We start from the raw sequence: 7,585 nt of genomic DNA on the forward strand, positions 1-7,585 counted from the left end.
GAAGAAACTATGATAAGGCAAAGATTGTACTTCAAACAAAATCTGCATGACAGTATAGATTGTGATGAGTTATTTCACACCATGGAATGGTGAGAAACATTTGTCATGCAATGGAATGTCACATTTTTCATACTTTCTATTAGTCTGTGACTTGCACAAAGTGCATCGTGACTGCTTAACTTGCACATCCGGCATGTGTCCCCTGTGGTCATAACGTTCAACACCAGACACTCTATTTACGATAAGTGTGACTTGTCTTCAAGGTCTCAGGCCATATTTTGCTAGCAGGCCAAAGTTCATTTTTTAGGCCTACCACCCGAGGTCTTTTGAGATCGTTCGTGAAGAATGAATGAATTGTGAAAAGAGGGCACCAACATTTCGTACATTGGATGTTAGTCCTATAGCAGCCAACATTTTGGTCCATTCTGTCTGTGCCTCCCATGTAGGTGTTGTACGATTCACCAAGCTTTGGCTGACTAATACTTATTTTCTTTTTCTGGAATGACGAATACATAGTTACTACAGATGTTGGTTCAGCGTTTTCACAATTGGAACCCTCTGTTACAACCGAATTATCGTTCCATCTGCACACAACTACTCTCAAATCACAGCACTGGATATCATGAGTTCCACAGGCAGTCTTCTTCATTGCCGATATGGCCATTACTGGGCATTTTTCTGTACGGCTCGATCGAAGTGTACCTGTTAGTCAAATACCCAAATCTGTGAACTTGTCCAAAATATTCAGTGACATAAAGAATTGTCAGCAAATATATGTTGAGGAATTTTATTACCCTGCATGTTACATGGCAGAAAATCTGTAAACTTTAGATGAAAACAACCCCACCCCCCAAACCAAACCAAATTCATCCTTGTAAATATTTCCTATTTCCTGGTCCTTTAGCACCCTGGTATACCTCAAAATTGATGAGATATCCCAGGCAGAAGTTGTGGCACCAAACTTTATACCCAATATGGGTGGAATTTCTACATATAGTAGGGTATTAACGCTTCATCAATGTTTGACTCCTTTTCCCATATGGCAAAATCCAGAAAATATTCATGTAGCATTTCAAGGTAGGGTCTAACCTTTGAAATTCCATCATTCTGCTCAAGTTCAGTGTTATCATTGAGGTGAATGAATTGCATTATTTCCTCAAATCTGTTCCTTCTCATTGTTTCAGTAAAGCATCATTTCTGGTGGCTATTCATTCTTCCCAGTACAGACGATGGTGTGGAACTGTAGCTTAGCCACTCAGTAGCAATATGCCAATGAATACCTTCTGTTCCTCAGGAGAAAATTCAACATTCACTTTATATTTTTGAACAGCATATATTACACTTTATTTTACTGTGTGACTAACTAGGACATATGATTTACAAAGTTTATTCCACCTACTCAATACTGTACAGTAATTGCAATGTTTATAAATACATTACAATTTTTAACAAGGTACTAGTTTTGACCCTATGTGGGTCATCATCAGCCTAACTAAGATACACTTATGAATTTGCCCAAGTCCTAAGACAAAATTACATTGTGGAAATAAAATTTAAAAGAATGAACTGTGTATGTGATGCGATAATGTACATATAAAATGGTGGAGTGATGAAATGTTATAGATTAAATAATGTACTGATCAATGACAAATAAAATTTTCAGGATTTACACCAATTACAATTAAACTGTAAGAATAGTATCACACAATTTTTACAGTGATGATTGAAATATGCCCTTATTAGTGAATACTCTAAAATTGCACTTAAAAGTGTAATATGCCAGTTGAATGCAAAGTCCAGATACTTCTATTGAGTTCTAAATTTCAAGTGCATCTTCAGGTAGAAAACTGAACATTGGCGCAGAGGGTGTCTGTCTTGCTTAAGGTCCAATATTTCTGATACAGAAATTAAATGTAGATAAAACCATACAACATTCTTATAATATAATGGATTCTTGCTGTGGTGTGAGGAAAATTCTCAATCCAAGTTGGAACCAATAGAACCTGATGATGAAAAAATTGGAATTAACGCATGATATTTTAAGGAAAGGAATGGCGAAAAATGAAGAAAGAAAACAATGAGTACTCACCTTGCGCGCAATGTGAATGACCTGTCCGGCAAAGTGCAACTGAGGGAATGAGAATGGCATGGAATAGGGGGGGAAGAAAGTTGATGAGGGGAGGAGCAAACCAGTGGAGCGAGTGACAAGCGAAGGGAGCAGCGGGGAGAGTGGGAAGTGGCTTAAGGCGGGGCCGACGGGTGGGGAAATGATGGTGATCGTATCGGCGGAGGACCTTTAATTAACTTACAGAAGGATTTTTGATCCGCTAATTTTTTTTTTCTGAAATAGGTAATGAATAAATCAAATAAAATATTAGACTTTTCCGTTATTTCATTATAGTTAGCATTAAAGTACTGGTCCAAATGTATATAAAAGTTCTCAGTTATATTAAGCAGAGGGCCCTTGTTAGCTATTTCAAGAATGTCCATGTCTAGTTCAATATTCGTGAATTTATGATTATAATCGACCATATGTTGGCCGATAGCTGAAAATTTGTTATATTTGACTGTGTTGAACTTCTTCCAGTTTGCCCTACATAAGAAATATTAGTGTAGGAGTTACCTTTGAGCCTGTAAACACCTGATTTTGCATACCTGTTGACCTTGTTGATGTGTGACGTGTTATGTAGAATGTGCGTACTGTTATTATTGGTTTTGAATGCTATTTTTACGCCTTTTTTTCTTGAAAATATTAGTGATCTTATGAATTTCGTTATTAAAAGTGAAAGTGGAAAAGGGTTCGTATTTATAGGTAGTTCCTTCTTAAGTGTTGTTTTGGAACAAAATTTATTTTTATTGATAATACTTTCTATAAAGTGGCTACCGAAGCTGTTGAATTTTGCTACACCACGAATAGTAGGCCTATTCAATTCAATGGAAAGATCTTTCTTGGTCATGGGTATGTTGAATGCTCGGTGAACTAGGCTATTATATGTTGCTCTTTTGTGAGGTTGGGGGTGAGTTGAATCTTGACGAATAGTAACTGCGAATTGGGTTTTTCTATAAATTTTATAGGTTAAAGGATCTGGATGTCTTATGATGGTTAGATCTAGAAAGTTAATCTTTTGATCTGTTTCTGATTCCAGAGTAAATTTGATATGGGAGTCGATGCTATTTAGCCCTTGAAGGGTGGTGGGGACGTCTGTTGATTTCTTCACTTATAATTGCTAGAACGTCATCAACATACCTGGCCCAGAAGAGGATATTATCAAATTTGTTGTTAATTTTAGTGTGCTCAAGGAAATCTCATTCCCTCAGTTGCACTCTGTCGGTCAGGTCGTTCACATTGCGCGCAAGGTGAGTACTCATTGTTTTCTTTCTTCGGTTTTCGCCATTCCCTTCCTTTAAAAAACACACGTTAATTCCAATTTTTTCATCATCAGGTTCGATTGGTTCCAACTTGGATTGAGAATTTTCCTCACACCACAGCAAGAATCCATTATATTATAAGAATGTTGTATGGTTTTATCTACATTTAATTTCTGTATCAGAAATATTGGACTTCAAGCAAGACAGACACCCTCTGCGCCAGTGTTCAGTTTTCTACCTGAAGATGCACTTGAAATTTAGAACTCAATAGAAGTATCTGGACTTTGCATTCAACTGGCATATTACACTTTTAAGTGCAATTTTAGAGTATTCACTAATAAGGGCATATTTTAATCATCATTGTAAAAACTGTGTGATACTATTCTTACAGTTTAATTGTAATTGACGTATATCCTGAAAATTTTATTTGTCATTGATCAGTACATTATTTAATCTATAACATTTTATCACTCCACCATTTTATATGTACATTATCGCATCACATACACAGTTTGTTCTTTTAAATTTTATATCCACAATGTAATTTTGTCTTAGGACTTGGGCAAATCCATAAGTGTATCTTAGTTAGGCTGATGATGACCCATATAGGGTCAAAACTAGTACCTTGTTAACATATTGTAAAGTATTTATAAACATTGCAATTACTGTACAGTATTGAGTAGGTGGAATAAACTTTGTAAATTATATGTAATTTTAATTCAATACGAAACCAATAATGAAATTTATAAGCTTGAATAACTAGAACGTCAATAAAGAATAACTCAAAACACTGTAAAGGAATTAAGGTTTATCAACAAGGTGAGGACCATGAAAAACCAATTCACATTTAGATAACTTTTTGTTACTTCTGACAGGCTGGATAAATCTGAGTGTTTCCAGCTTCATAATTTTTTATTTTATTTTATTTTGTCCAAACTTTGATGTTTAGCTTGCTTGTATATCCAAAACAGCACTTTCATTGTCAGCTCCCACCTGAATTTCATCATCATCACGTCAAAAAATAAGTGTGCTTGTGATGTTAACCATTTCCAGTGAGATTGTCAAAACTTCCTCCCACATCCTCTTCACCACTGTCTTCATCAGCATCATACCTGACAGGGGGAGGAGCAACAAATATGTCAACAGCACCTGATGATAGGATATCTTCATCGTTATTTTCCTCCAATTCTTCAAGAATTCCGAGAATCTCGTCAGCATTTAGGATTCTAGAAAGTAAAACAGTAAATAAGTGAGTTGAAAAACTCAAATAATCCAATATTTTATCATTTATCACTAGTTTTTACCAGAAACGTCATCAGCTAAAAGTAGGATACTCTTCATAACACATTTGCCCAATACAATAAATAAACTTTTAATGTCCACCTATTCAATGTAATAATAATGTTATATAGATGTAATTACAACATACTAATTATATACAGTACTAGTTTCGACACATCTATATAACAACATTATTATTGTATAGAATAGGTGGACATTAAAAGTTTATTTATTGTAATTCTCAGTTCAATACGGACAAAAAAGAAAAAAGAAATTTCTTACGTTAACATTTGCCCATTATTGCGAATACACAACAAGCAAGTATACGAGCATATAAATCAGAAGCTCTTAGCGTCAGATTATAACTTTTGTGCTCTGAGTAGGGAATGCACATTTCTGCAGCAGAACCATGTGCACAGAAGTACATATATAAGTATATATATAAAACAAATATAAGAAATTCACCTGTTTCTGTCACAATGCGATGTCATTATCTCACACAGACTGAACTCATACTAACATAAACCAAAATCAATAAGAAACCCAAGTATTCATATTATCATTCATACTCAGCTGTAGCAGCATTGTTGCTTAGCCTAAAAATGTGGCCAGTTCCTTGTTTACTACAACCAGTGACATTTTGGAGGGAAAAAGCGAGAGGCAGTAATTTGTTGCAAAAATGCAACTATGGACGTATATGGGTTGGAGACATTGAGAGCTTGGATGTTGCGACCTTTCATGAATTTTGAAAGCATGCGTGAGGAGTATCTGCTGCCGTCTTCTTCATAAAGATGTAAATCATAATTCCACGAGTAGACTGGGAATGGGGTTAGCACAGAAAGCTCCGGTTGTCAGCCTAACTTTATTAAAGTGTACATTATCTAATAGGTTCAGCACAGTTTTTGATACTGAACCATATGCAGCACTACCACAGTCCATTCGGGATAGATTCATGGCTGTGTAAAAACATAACAGCACTGCATGGTCGGCCCCCTATGAAGTGCTACTAAGAAACTTAAGCATGCTAAGTCTCTTCAAGCAGGCAACCTTCAGTTAATGGATGTGGGGCTGCCACATTAGTTGCTCATCAGAATGGAGATCAAGGAACCTGCAGGTGTCTACAACTGAGGGGATACTGTTTCGCAAGTGGAGCTTTGGATCAGGATGTCCAAGCTGACATCGACAGAAGTTTGCAACTGAGGTTTTCACTGCTGTGTTGCAGTGCTCACCTGTCGAGTCGGTTAGTAGCTTGCTGTAACTGCCTCTTAGCAAGTGCAATCCTTTCAGAGCTGAAATGTAGAGCTTAATTGTCTACATACAGCAATAGAATGACTGCGGGCCTAGCAGTGGCAACCATGCCGTTGATAATGAATACAGGCAGTGTGACAGTACAGGTTCCTGTGGTACTCTTATTTTCTTGGACGTAATGCTGAGAAAATGCATTCTCTACTCAGACTTGGAGAGCCAGAGGGAGATAGAATCCTCAACAAATATAGGTAAATTTCTACAAAATCTCCACTGTTGTAGTGTGGAGATTTTCCCATACCGCCAGGTAGTGTTGTAAGCTTTTTCCAGGTCAAAAAAGCATGGTGACTAGGTATTCCTTCCAGAGAAAGGCATCTTGAATGGTGCTCTCCAGTCTAACCAGATGATCGGTGGCAGACCGACAAGAGTAAAAACCACATTGGTATTTAGTGAGGAGACCGCTCTCCTCCAAAGCCCACACAAGTAGCTGGTTCACCATCATTACGAATAGCTTACAGAGACTACTATTTTTATTTTTTTTTTTGTTATTTGCTTTGCGTTGCACCAAACAGAGACTACTTGTAAGACATATTGGATCTTTAATAATAATGTTATTTTGTCCCATTAACTACTTTTATGGTTTTTGGAGACACTGAGGTGCTGGAATTTAGTCCCTCAGGAGTTCTTTAACATGTCAGTAAATCTACCAACATGAGCACCTTCAAATACCACCAGACTGAGCCAGGATCAAACCTGCCAAGTTTAGCCAGAAGGCCAGCACCTCAACTGCCTGAGCCACTCAGCCCGGCCTTTGGATCTTTACCTGGTTTGGGAATAGAAGCTCACCTGCAGTCCATATTCTGTTGAACAGCATGAGGATATCTCTCAGACCAGGCGAGCTGGCCGCGCGGTTAGGGGTGCGCAGCTGTGAGCTTGCATTCGAGAGATAGTGGGTTTCAACCCCACTGTCGCAGCCCTTAAGGTGCTTTTACATGGTTTCCCATTTTCACACCAGGCAAATGCTTGGGCAGTACATTAATTAAGGCCACGGCTGCTTCTTTCCCACTCTTAGGACTTTCCTATCCCATCGTCACCATAAGACCTATCTGTGTCGGTGCAATGTAAAGCAAATTGTTAAAAATATCTCGGACATCGGTCACTCAAACATGTAAGCATTTGATTGTGTATTTTGTTGGGCCCAGGAGCCATGTCCCTGCACAGCGCGAGTGCACTCTGCAATTCTCACTCTGTAAAAGGCAATGTTACAGGAATTCAAAGCACTAGAGGTGAATGAAAAGTGAGACAAGTGTCTCATTCTTGATGGGTGAAAATGCAGGGTCGTATCTTCTAGAGCTGGACGTATCAGTGAAATGTGGCACGATTTGATCTGCAATGACTGAAGGAATCATAACAATATCTCCATTAATGCAGATTCTGGTGACTGAGGGAGTGTTCTGTACTCCGACAATATGGCGCGGTTTGGTCCACACTTGTGACGACGGAGTATGTGCCGTTATAAAAGACATACTTTTCCCAAGTAGCTTTCTTACTCTCTCAAATCAAGAAATGGGCTTTAGCACAGAGGTGCTTAAATGCAATAGGGTTGGCCATTGTAGGATTTGGCAATAACGCTTACAAGCCCATCGGCAGTCGCGTATGGCCACTGCAATTCCGTCAGTCCACCATGGGA

Source organism: Anabrus simplex, chromosome 1, assembly GCF_040414725.1.
Source record: "Anabrus simplex isolate iqAnaSimp1 chromosome 1, ASM4041472v1, whole genome shotgun sequence".
Classification (NCBI taxonomy): domain Eukaryota; kingdom Metazoa; phylum Arthropoda; class Insecta; order Orthoptera; family Tettigoniidae; genus Anabrus; species Anabrus simplex.